The following is a 13,619-nucleotide window of genomic DNA, read 5'->3' as shown; positions in this document are numbered from 1 at the left end:
CGCAGTCGCCACAATATCACCCGGCAGTTTGTGAAGGATAAGCCCCACAAGTGGGGCACCAAGGTCTACTACCAATCGCGTCAGCTGAAGCCAGCTGAGCGCAACTATCCGGTGCATGACAAGGAACTCCTTGCCATGAAGTACGCACTCGCAAAGTTCCGAGTGTACTTGCTTGGGAGTAGACCATTTGTGGTCTACACCGACCACGCTTCACTGCGCACCGCAGTGAAGTCGCCACACATATCACAAAGAATGGCGAGATGGCTCTCATTCTTTGCGGAGTATAACTTCCGGGTCGAATACAAACCCGGAAGATTGAATGTAGTGGCCGACGCGTTATCACGTCGGCCGGACTACGCAGAAGCTGCTGACGTCAATGCCATTGACGCCATGCGATCGAGCAAACCCACATCGTCTCTGTTGGACGATGTGAAGGCCGCGTACGCACACGACGCGGACGCGAAACTCTTGCTGGCCTATGGCACAGCGCCTTCTGACAAGTCCCGTCAGAAGCTGCCCAAGCACCTTCGTGCGCGTGCACACCGATATCGGGTGCACGACGGACTGCTCCTCTATAATGCGGTCGACGACAACGCGGACCGCGTTGTCGTGCCGAATGATCATGACCTGCGACTCAGGATCATGTACGAATATCATGATGCCCCGACTGCGGGACATCTCGGACGTGAGAAGACATACGTCCTTCTCACGCGTGACTTCTACTGGCACCACCAGTATAAGTGGGTGCGCAAGTACATCCGCGCTTGCGAGGTATGCCAACGCGTAAAGCCTGCGCCATTCGCGCAGGCTCCGTTACAATCACTACCGACTCCGTCGGAGTTTTGGAAGTCCATATCTTTGGACTTCATCTTTGGTCTTCCCCCGGACAGCGGAGGGAATACCGGTGTTGTGGTCTTCGTCGACCGCTTCAGCAAGATGGTACATTTTGCTGCGGTGCCGGCAGAAGTGACCGCGAAGCAGACGGCCCGTCTGTTCGTCGACATGGTGTTCAAACACCATGGCATGCCGTCCGACATCGTGTCGGACAGAGACCCGCGCTTCACAGCGCATCTGTGGCAAGAAGTGTTTACACTTCTTGGGAGCCAGCTTTCCATGTCGACTGCGGATCATCCGCAGACGGACGGCCAAACCGAGCGCGTGAATCGCGTGCTCGTCGATATGTTGAAGAGCTACGCCCACTCGTTCCAATACTGGAGCGAGTGCTTATCGATGGCAGAGTTTGCCATCAATAACTCAGTGCATGCCTCGACCGGGCATACACCGTTCTACGTGAATGCCATGCGGCATCCACGTCTACCGAGTTTACTCGGAGTGATGGCTCCCACTTTAAGTGGGGGAGGATCTACGACTGCAATACAGCAGCCGCAGAAAACCGCTGACACTTGCACAGTGTCAGCTGCAACAATGGACAAACCACATGAGTCTGCGCAGGGCGCAGACTCCCCCAACAACAAGGCCAACTACCACGGGTCTGCGCAGGGCGCAGACACCGCAAAGAACCACGCAGAGGCCGGGCCTCTAGCGGAGAGCGAGCTGAATGACTTCAGCTCGGATGCAATCAGTTTCATCACCAAAAGACAAGCCGTAATTCGGTTTGTCCAAGACACAATAGCAGCTTCTGTTGATCAACAGAAGCTGAACGCAGACAATGCGGGCAGAGGCAACACAAATGAACTCAAAGTTAGTTCATTGGTTTTGTTAGCTACGCAAAACCTGCCTAGACATGCAGTTTCGGATTTCGGAGCAAGCAAGCTTGCTCCGCGCTTCATCGGGCCGTTCGCTGTGTTGGCACGGCACGGCAACGCATACACGCTAGACATACCGTCTAGCATGCGCCTCCATCCGACCTTTTACGTCGGACGGCTGAAGCCATACCTGCAGCACGAGCCATCTAGCTCGGCTGACCCGAAGCCTCGGCAGGAGCCGAGGCAGAAGCGGAAGCCTTGGCCTCGGCGACGAGCAGCCTCTCCTCCAGCGCGCGGACGCGCTGGAGCAACTCCTTCATCTGGGTCCCCAACTCTGTTAAAGGGTGATGCGTGCGCGTGGCTTCACACTTGGCGCGCCATTGTGTGTGCGTGCGTGTGCGTGTGTGTGCGTGCGTGTGCGTGTGCGTGTGCGTGTGCGTGTGCGTGCGTGTGCGTGTGCGTGCGTGCGTGTGCGTGCGTGTGTGTGTGCGCGTGTGCGAGGCTTTGTGGCGGCGTCCAATGCTCAAGATGAGACGCGCAGGCTGCGTGTGCATGAGGACGAGCGCGTGGGAGCGCGTCTGGATGTTCAAGCTGCGTGGATGCGCGGGTGGGTGCATAGTATTTGCATATGTAGGAGTAGGGTGTCCATGACTTTGCACAAGTCTGTATTGCTTAGTGGGTTAGTACCGGGTCTTTGACTCGAAGGTCGTGGGTTCGATTCCCACAGATGTTTGCTTTTCTTTTTGCCAACAAGAGAGCATAGTAGGCAGGCTAGAAGCTAAAACTCACTCAATCAATCTTACTTTTGGTTTTGCAATCTCGGCCCGAAGCCGTCTTTAAGTGTTTCAAGCTTTACAGCTCGTAGTCCAACTTCCTTTTGGTTATGAGCCCAAGTACCGACACCAAGTTCAAAGTCGAGCCTTTCGACGGCTCGAACTACTCGCTGTGGAGCTACAAGATGAAGATGTACCTGATGTCCAAGGGATTGTGGGATGCGGTCAGCGGAGAAGCCGAGGTGGCCTCGGCGAAGGAGCAGCAAGCGCACGCGGCGATTGTGCTCAACCTCAACGACTCGCAGTTGATGCACGTGGTGACGTCCAAGACTGCGAAGGAAGCGTGGGACACATTGAAAACGTTCCACAAGACTCAAGACATGGCGAACCGACTGTGGCTCAAAGAGAAGTTCTCGGCGTTCAAGTTTACAGCATCCTCCGTCAGCAATCACGTAACGGAGTTAGAGAAGCTCGTGATGGATATGAAGAACGCGGGGTGTGAACCGAGCGAAGAAGACGTCTGTGCGACGATGTTGCGGAGTCTACCATCGAGCTACGAGAGCCTGGTTCAAGCATTTCGCATGTCAGTGAGCGATTTCAAGCTTGCAGACCTCGTGAGCAAGCTGATTGCGGAAGAAGTGCGTCAAAAGGACTCGACGCGCGTCGAAGAGGCGACCGCGCTTCTTGCCGGTAAGGGCAATGGAAAGCAGCAACAGAAGAAGAAGAACACACGCGGGGGACGCAAGAAGGGATTCTCCGGAGCGTGTTTCAACTGTGGCAAGATGGGCCATTACGCGAGGGATTGCCGTTCTAGGGCAAGTCCCGATGATAGTATCCAAGACCAGTCAAACGTTGCGTTTAACGCGACCGACGCTTTGCGAGCGAGAGCTGGGTGATGGATAGTGGTGCTTCGGCACACATGTGCAAGACACGCGACGCCTTTCACGAGTACTCGGCTATAAAGACTGCGCGCAGCATATTGAGCGCAAAGAACAGTGCGAACTTGAAGATTCTCGGCTTTGGAACAGTTGTTTTGCGTGTCTGGACTGGAAGTTCGTGGATAAACGCGCGGCTGGAAAACACGTTGCATGTTGAAGACTTAAACAAGAACCTGTTCTCTCTGACGGCTGCAACAGCACGCGGTATGACCGTGACTATGGACAGCGAGCGGTGCGTTGTGAAACGCGGCAGCCAAGTTGTGGCGACGGGTAGGAAGCAAGGCAAGCTGATGTACCTCAACACTGATGGTGGTGAGGAGTGTCATGTGGCTGAAAACGACGTTGGTCTGTGGCATCGGCGACTCGGTCACGTGTCTTTCAGCACGTTGAACTCCATGGTTAAGGACGGAAAACTCAGTGGTGCGCAAGTTGCACCTGGAACCGTGTGTGGTGTATGCGCGACTGCGAAACAAGCACGCAAGCCATTCAGTTCAACCGAGAAGGAGCTCGAAGCCAGGGAGAGTGCACGCAATGACACCACCGTGTGCTCTGATGTGTTGGGGCCTGTCACCCCCGCATCCAAGTCGGGCTACAAGTATATTGTGAGCTTTATTTTGATGAAAAGCCGTTTTGTGACGATCTATCCACTGCGCAAGAAGAGCGAAGTGTGTGAGGCGTTCAAGAAATTTCTCAAAGAGGCAGAAACAAGCGCGGGCATCAAGGTTAAGGTGTTACGCAGTGATAATGGTGGTGAGTATTGCAACGCAGCAATGGAGACTCTTTGCGACGACAAGATGGTCAAGCAGGAGTTTACGGTACCATACAACCCGCAGCAAAACGGTATGGCAGAGCGAATGAACCGTACTCTGGTCGAAATGACACGCTGCATGCTGAAAGAGAGCGGGATTGACAAGTCGTACTGGTGTGAGGCTATGATGACTGCAGCAGACATTCGGAACGTGTTGCCTAATACTTCAAACCCACACTCAAGTCCGTTCCAACTGGTTTACAAAAGGGAGCCACGTCTGGAGCACATGCGCGTTTTTGGGACCGAGTGCTATGCCCATGTGACCAAGCAAAAACGCAAAAAGCTGGATGACTCGGGTATCAAGTGCGTTTTCCTCGGCTACGCCAAACAGCACAAAGCATATCGACTACTGGACCCAACAAACGGATCAATCGTGATTTCAAGGAGTGTGACGTTTGCTGAAGCCCCACTCGCTACGGCGCGTAAGGAAGGCAGCCAGGAGGTGATCGATATCATCGGCAACGACGAAGAAGAGGAGCGCACGGAAGAACCCAGCGTTGAGGAAGGTTTCCGCACACCCCCAACTCACCCACGCCGGGAACCTGATAATCACAGCGGGCCGACTGACTCTGTGCCGACGCGTGGCTCTAGCACTCCGGGGAGAGATGGCGAGGAGGAGTGGATGGTGCGTCCGGCACGCAAAAGGCGTGGAGTTGTGCGCTACCAGGACGAGTACCCCGGGACTCGACGTGGTGAGTTCAACTTGGACGATTTTGAGGGTGAGTTCGATTCCCTCTACTGTCTACTTACTGAAGACGACGACGGCGAGCGTGCTGTTTCATACGACGAAGTTATGCGCAGCAAGTACAAGGACGAGTGGCTGCGTGCCATGGAAAGCGAGATGAAGTCGCTTGAGGATCACCGCACCTGGACTTTGGTGGATATGCCATCAGACAAAAAGGCAATCGGGTGCAAGTGGGTTTTCCGCATCAAGCGAGACCCGAGCGGGAAAATTATCAAGTTCAAGGCTCGTTTGGTGGCAAAGGGCTTCACACAACGCCCAGGAGTTGACTACACGGAGACGTTCGCTCCTGTAGCACGCAAGGAGTCCATCAACATGGTTGTGGCAATTGCTGCAGAGGAAGACATGGAGGCTGAAAACGTGGATGTTGACACCGCGTTTCTATACGGTGACGTGGACGAGGAACTCTATATGGACCAGCCAGATGGTTTCGAGGACCAAAGCAACCCGACTAAGAAGTGTTTGCTGATGCAAGCACTTTACGGCACGAAGCAAGCGGCGCGTCAATGGAACAGCAAGCTGAATAAGCACTTGGAAAGCCAAGGTTTTTGTCGATCGGCGGCGGATCCGTGTGTGTACGTTCGGCGTTCTGGCTCAAAGTTCAGCATTATTGTCGTCTATGTGGACGACCTCATGATCTTCAGCAAGACGAAAGCAGATATTACTGGGATCAAGGAGGCGCTGAAGCGTGAGTTCAGCATTAAGGAGCTCGGTGAGCTAAAGTACTGTCTCGGCATCGAGATCCACCGCGACCGTGAGAGCAAGGTCATTATCATGAACCAACGAGCGTATATTCAGCGACTCGCAGAAAAGTTCGGTGTAGAAAACTGCAAGGCAGTGCACACACCAGCGGATAGCAACTCGAAACTGGTGAAACCCTCGGAGGACGAAGTTTTCGCGCCTAAGTACCCGTACCGCGAGTTGGTGGGGCTTTAATGTACCTCGCAACTTGCACCCGTCCGGACATTGCTCAAGCTGTGGGTGAAGTGGCCAAGTTTTGCGAGTACTACAACAAGTCTCATTGGGTGGCCGCAAAAAGGATTTTAAAGTATTTGAAGACGACTCAAGACTTGGGGCTTGTGTTCAACGGCCGGACCAAGGGAGAGTTGTTCGGCTACGCGGATGCGAACTGGGCAGGCGATCTGGACACTCGGCGCTCGACTACAGGCTACGTGTTTTTCCTGAATGGGAGTGCGATTTCGTGGAAGTCGAAGCGGCAACCGACAGTGGCAACATCGAGCACGGAGGCAGAGTATATGGCCTTATACAATGCCACCCAAGAGGCAGTATGGCTGCGTCAGCTACTAAAGGACGTGGGGGCTGAGTGTGTGGGTGCTACTACAATATTCCAGGACAACCAAGGATGCATTGCGCTGGCCAAGAACCCAGCTTACCACTCACGTACGAAGCACATCCACCTGAAGTATCACTTCTTGCGCGAGAAGGTGGAAGACAAGATCATCGTGCTTGAGTACAAGCCGACAGACGAGATGGTCGCGGACGGGTTTACCAAGGCGCTGGCACGACCCAAGCACCGCCAGTTTATCGTTGGACTCGGCATGGACGACTAAGACGCCAGGCACAGCGCATCAAGGGAGAGTGTTAAAGGGTGATGCGTGCGCGTGGCTTCACACTTGGCGCGCCATTGTGTGTGCGTGCGTGTGCGTGTGTGTGCGTGCGTGTGCGTGTGCGTGTGCGTGTGCGTGCGTGTGCGTGTGCGTGTGCGTGCGTGCGTGTGCGTGCGTGTGTGTGTGCGCGTGTGCGAGGCTTTGTGGCGGCGTCCAATGCTCAAGATGAGACGCGCAGGCTGCGTGTGCATGAGGACGAGCGCGTGGGAGCGCGTGTGGATGTTCAAGCTGCGTGGATGCGCGGGTGGGTGCATAGTATTTGCATATGTAGGAGTAGGGTGTCCATGACTTTGCACAAGTCTGTATTGCTTAGTGGGTTAGTACCGGGTCTTTTGACTCGAAGGTCGTGGGTTCGATTCCCACAGATGTTTGCTTTTCTTTTTGCCAACAAGAGAGCATAGTAGGCAGGCTAGAAGCTAAAACTCACTCAATCAATCTTACTTTTGGTTTTGCAATCTCGGCCCGAAGCCGTCTTTAAGTGTTTCAAGCTTTACAGCTCGTAGTCCAACTTCCTTTTTTACTCGACCTGGATGTTCGAGGCGGTCTGCGAGACCGCCGCGACTTGGGCTTTCTGGTTCGCCAGCTCCTGCTTCAGAGCGGCGAACTCAGCGCCCTGCAAACGCTCCACGGCGGTCACCCGGTCGTGGAGAGGCGCATACTGATCAGCCCGGGGCTGATCATACCCGGGGCGTGTTCCCACCCCCGCCACCGCCGATCCGTGACGCCCGCGGCTCAACCCGCTGGATTGTTGAGCGGATTGTTGACCATAGTATCCCGAAAACGAACCCTCAAGGGGCTCGTTTTCGTATTCGTTGGAGAGGATTTTCTCCCCATCGAGATACATGGGAGCCGCGGAACGTCTTGCTGGAGGACGTTCCGGAAATGGTGAGGGCGTACGAGGAGCAGTACGCGCTGGTGCAGCGGAAGTAATACGAGCGCTGCGATCATCGCCAGCGCCCGAACCCTCACGTGCTAAGAACTTAGCACGGAGCTCTTTGAGACTTTCGGGCACACGGAACGATGTGTACCCGTTCAGGTCGCGGTCGCTCAAGCGGACCGCACCTGGGAAGCACTTCGTGCACTGAAAGCCCTCGGGCACAGCGCACGGCACATTTGCCTCCTCAGCAGCAACATGAAGTTGCTCCAGCTTTCCACGCTTCGAGTACGTCTCGAAGCGATCACGCGCTTGCTTAATCCGATCACGGTAAGCACTCGGCCTCTTGTTGAAGTTCTCAACAAAGGCGTTCCAGCTTTGACAAAGTGCCTGCCACTCGGGCACTTTGCTGCGAGAAGAGGTCTTCTTGCTTTGAAACCATCGGAGCTCATGAAAGAGTCCGATGTAGTAATCGCGCCTTTGATGCGTTTCCGCATCAAAGTGCAGCTCGGCAGCCACAGCGTCATCTTTGATGGCGCTGCATACGTACAGCGGCACCTCATTCGGAGGTACCGAGTTCCCAAACCGGTCCGCGATCTCGGACGCGGACGGCATCCATGGATCGCGCGCTGCAGGCGCAGCGCGCGGAGAGCCTTTAACATCACGCGCTGCAGCAGCAGCGCGCGGAGTACTGAGAGCCCCAGCGGAAGCGAGTGGGGTATCACTCTCAGTACGCGAACGCTTCGAGCTCGAAGCGTCCGATTCGTCCCCTTCACGCGGGCGAACGTTCTTGGCGTGAGGGTCGAGCGATTCGCTCGACACTGAGTCTTTACGCTTTGAGGGCGAGTCCTCCTCGCCCTCCATGTCTTCATCGTCGTCGTCGAAGTCGACGACGTCACCGTACTTCGCCTTCTGGCGTTCGAAGTAGTCGTCGATGGAGAGATGACTCCCCATCGACTTAGCGGACTTCTTCTGAGGCGCGCTCATCGTTGAATGAGCGCGGATTTCTTCTCCAAACGCGGAGAATTGACGAATGGTCAATTCCAAAGATTGACGTGCGGAGACCCCGCGCGTCTAACCTTAAGGGGGGGTGGTGTAACGGGGTTACACGCACAAGTGGCTGCAAGCCACTTGTGAATTTAACAGATAGGTTATCTGTTAAAAGTTTTGGATACTTCCTCACCTTGGTGTAAGACGCACCAATGGATACATTGAAGTGGACCACCACAATGAGTGGTCCACACCTACCCAAAGATCCTATTGGTAGAAAGCAGCATCTTTCTACCAATCAGAGTCATGCATTAGCGGGGCTCTGACAGCCAGCCGCTGTCAACCCTTTCATAGATGATAAACAGGTTTTAGCAGATTTTAGAGGAAGATCAATTTACAAGCAATACAGTTCTCATTTCACCTAATCTAAGTCACTTGGAATCCTTTCTTATTTAACTTATATTTGTGTATTCAAATATAATTAACCTAAGTAATTACTAAGTACTTACGCTTCCTCATACACGTTGCGCAACGTGTAAGCTAAAGCAGTGAGTCAAGTTAGACCCACTACAGAAAGAGCCTTTCGTGTAGCTGTAGGAAGAGCTGCTAAGTTTATACACGTTTAATGGAAGGTAAGGAAGAGAAATGCGGAGCGTGTAGAAGAAGGGCTTGTTGGCGAGGTTGAAAAATGGCAACAGTAAACTTCTCGCTTGGCGAGAAGGACGTGCGTCGCTTCTTGCGGCGAGGAGAGCACGCCCTCCGTCTGACTTTCGCTCTGCACCCCCTACATCTCGCTCCCTAGCGGTGCGCCATGGCGGACGACGACAGCTCCGTGCGCGTGGCCATGCGCATCCGGCCGCTCATCGGGCGCGAGAAGGTGGAGAGCTGCAACGAGTGCGTGGCCGTGGGGACGCTCCGGCATCTCAGCTCGCAGGGGGGGGGGGGGCATCGCCGAACGAGAGGCAATCAGAATCACAATACTTGTACCAAACCGGTAAATTTGTATCTAAATGATTATAGCGGAACTTATATGCCGAGGCGACAGCTGGCTCTAAATATTGCAATTTGATTGGTCACTCTTATATGCAGTTGTACACTACAAGCCAGGGAAGTCTGTAATGGTCGTAGTGAGGACATGATACTGTAATATTATATTTGGATAACGTTATTGAAGACACGATGGCCGAGCGGTCTAAGGCGCTGGTTTTAGGCACCAGTCTTCGGGCGTGGGTTCGAATCCCACTCGTGTCAATGTTTTACATTAGACCATGTTCAACTGTCACTTTACCGTAAACCACGGTTCATCGCAACAGATGCAAAAGTCCTACCTAGTCTATATATATATATATTACTTTTTACGCGTAAAAAGTCAGTTCGCTCCCAGAACCAACAGCCGACTAATTGCGCGCGCAAATGACCTCCGTCATTTACTCTTCGCGAGCAACATGCCAAGGAGCCCGAAGTACGCGAACAAGAAAAAACTACGGGTAAATATATATTACATGTGCATCAAGATGCTTGAGTCGACCAATTCGACTACGGTGGCGGTCGCAAATGCTGTGGGGGTCGATCGGTCGACCCTTCACCGCTGGAAAAAGGACGCCAGTCGCATCGCTGCTTCGCCCCCAACCAGTGCTTCGCCGGACCTACCACGCGCGTCCACGTATACGCAGAGGTGCGAAATGCCGAACATGAATGTTGTTTTACTTTTTGTGTTGACTACGTATTTTTGCAATTTGACCGTAGGCTACTTGATTGGATTGTCAACATGCGCAAAAATAGATATTTCTGTGTCTATCAACATATAACATGTTTCCTGGTGTGTGAACAACGTGTGAACGTAGGAGAGTTAAACATGCCGCTACTACAACAGTTACTGTGATGATTGTCCTCTGAATTACTTACGGCTGATTTAGCTACAAGGACCGAATACTGGTTGCACATCGCAAATCTTTAGGTAGTTTCATAGCTGAGCAACAACGTCGCGATGGCCAAAAAGAGACGCGGCGATGGTAAAAAAAAAAAAAAAAAGACCAATCGTTTGCTAAAGATTTTCCAAAGCAAGCGCTACTTTGAAACATTCTAACCGGTTTTCACCTGATACTGTTTGCATACTTACTTACTTACTTACTTACAACTTACGTATCAACTGTCAATTTACTTACTTTTTGTTATGTTTTACTTACTGATTAACTTACTGCCATACTTACTTTTTATTCAAATGTTCTCTTCACAAGTGATACGCCAGAATCCAGCTTTCAGACAAAGCCCCCTGACGGGGATGATGCCACACTTGATGATGAAACCGTTGCGAATGATCTCAGGCGACATGCTCCACCATGTTTCGGCGACGAAGCGAGGGATTAACTCTTGCTTTTGGTCCGGAAGTTATTTTCCGCTTGGCGATCCAGGTAGCGTTTCCTGTAAGATATAAGTTAGCAGTAATAATAACGACCGGGAATTAATATGTCAGCGGCGCAGTCACGCTTACCTGACCTGGTCTTTGACTTCATCACTGCAACGTCCATCGGCTGGGCAATGCCAGTAATCCCTTGTGGGACGAAGTCGACCTAAGTACAGCTTTCCTCTTCCAGCGTAGCCTTCAAGCTGTCAAACAGTAGGGGTTTGCATCCGTTTACGCTCGGCTTCCAAATCTGTTAATGTGTGTCATAATAAAATGTAAGGGCACCTCCACGGGGGGTGCGTAAAACTAAACGTAAAATACTCAAAATGAAAGCTGATAACACTGTGAGCCCGGGTGGTTCTGCACCGGTGGTCGAACAGGAGAGTGAGTAAAACTAAGAGCTCCCTCTGGTAGGAAGCGCTCCTGCTCTCTGAGTTCTGTAGTTGGCATCGTACGATTGCTGTGCCCCTGGGCCCGACCAAGTGATTCAGAGCAATAGCAGTGCTCTTGGGCTCTTCCAGCTCTATGGCGACGGTGAAGAAGACGGTATCGTCGCTGTCATCGCCTCGTACGCTGCCCATGCACAAGCAACGCCCCACACACTCGGGTCGTCACCTGGGCTATCAATCGAGGAGCTGCCGAAAAAAGGAAGTTGGACTACGAGCTGTAAAGCTTGAAACACTTAAAGACGGCTTCGGGCCGAGATTGCAAAACCAAAAGTAAGATTGATTGAGTGAGTTTTAGCTTCTAGCCTGCCTACTATGCTCTCTTGTTGGCAAAAAGAAAAGCAAACATCTGTGGGAATCGAACCCACGACCTTTGAGTCAAAAACCCGGTACTAACCCACTAAGCAATACAGACTTGTGCAAAGTCATGGACACCCTACTCCTACATATGCAAATACTATGCACCCACCCGCGCATCCACGCAGCTTGAACATCCAGACGCGCTCCCACGCGCTCGTCCTCATGCACACGCAGCCTGCGCGTCTCATCTTGAGCATTGGACGCCGCCACAAAGCCTCGCACACGCGCACACACACACGCACGCACACACAATGGCGCGCCAAGTGTGAAGCCACGCGCACGCATCACCCTTTAACACTCTCCCTTGATGCGCTGTGCCTGGTGTCTTAGTCGTCCATGCCGAGTCCAACGATAAACTGGCGGTGCTTGGGTCGTGCCAGCGCCTTGGTAAACCCGTCCGCGACCATCTCGTCTGTCGGCTTGTACTCAAGCACGATGATCTTGTCTTCCACCTTCTCGCGCAAGAAGTGATACTTCAGGTGGATGTGCTTCGTACGTGAGTGGTAAGCTGGGTTCTTGGCCAGCGCAATGCATCCTTGGTTGTCCTGGAATATTGTAGTAGCACCCATATACTCTGCCTCCGTGCTCGATGTTGCCACTGTCGGTTGCCGCTTCGACTTCCACGAAATCGCACTCCCATTCAGGAAAAACACGTAGCCTGTAGTCGAGCGCCGAGTGTCCAGATCGCCTGCCCAGTTCGCATCCGCGTAGCCGAACAACTCTCCCTTGGTCCGGCCGTTGAACACAAGCCCCAAGTCTTGAGTCGTCTTCAAATACTTTAAAATCTTTTTTGCGGCCACCCAATGAGACTTGTTGTAGTACTCGCAAAACTTGGCCACTTCACCCACAGCTTGAGCAATGTCCGGACGGGTGCAAGTTGCGAGGTACATTAAAGCCCCCACCAACTCGCGGTACGGGTACTTAGGCGCGAAAACTTCGTCCTCCGAGGGTTTCACCAGTTTCGAGTTGCTATCCGCTGGTGTGTGCACTGCCTTGCAGTTTTCTACACCGAACTTTTCTGCGAGTCGCTGAATATACGCTCGTTGGTTCATGATAATGACCTTGCTCTCACGGTCGCGGTGGATCTCGATGCCGAGACAGTACTTTAGCTCACCGAGCTCCTTAATGCTGAACTCACGCTTCAGCGCCTCCTTGATCCCAGTAATATCTGCTTTCGTCTTGCTGAAGATCATGAGGTCGTCCACATAGACGACAATAATGCTGAACTTTGAGCCAGAACGCCGAACGTACACACACGGATCCGCCGCCGATCGACAAAAGCCTTGGCTTTCCAAGTGCTTATTCAGCTTGCTGTTCCATTGACGCGCCGCTTGCTTCGTGCCGTAAAGTGCTTGCATCAGCAAACACTTCTTAGTCGGGTTGCTTTGGTCCTCGAAACCATCTGGCTGGTCCATATAGAGTTCCTCGTCCACGTCACCGTATAGAAACGCGGTGTCAACATCCACGTTTTCAGCCTCCATGTCTTCCTCTGCAGCAATCGCCACAACCATGTTGATGGACTCCTTGCGTGCTACAGGAGCGAACGTCTCCGTGTAGTCAACTCCTGGGCGTTGTGTGAAGCCCTTTGCCACCAAACGAGCCTTGAACTTGATAATTTTCCCGCTCGGGTCTCGCTTGATGCGGAAAACCCACTTGCACCCGATTGCCTTTTTGTCTGATGGCATATCCACCAAAGTCCAGGTGCGGTGATCCTCAAGCGACTTCATCTCGCTTTCCATGGCACGCAGCCACTCGTCCTTGTACTTGCTGCGCATAACTTCGTCGTATGAAACAGCACGCTCGCCGTCGTCGTCTTCAGTAAGTAGACAGTAGAGGGAATCGAACTCACCCTCAAAATCGTCCAAGTTGAACTCACCACGTCGAGTCCCCGGGTACTCGTCCTGGTAGCGCACAACTCCACGCCTTTTGCGTGCCGGACGCACCATCCAC

The sequence above is a fragment of the Phytophthora cinnamomi genome, assembly GCF_018691715.1.
Source record: "Phytophthora cinnamomi strain GKB4 chromosome Unknown Contig4, whole genome shotgun sequence".
Taxonomy (NCBI): domain Eukaryota; phylum Oomycota; class Peronosporomycetes; order Peronosporales; family Peronosporaceae; genus Phytophthora; species Phytophthora cinnamomi.
Note: the sequence above shows the minus strand (reverse complement) of the source record.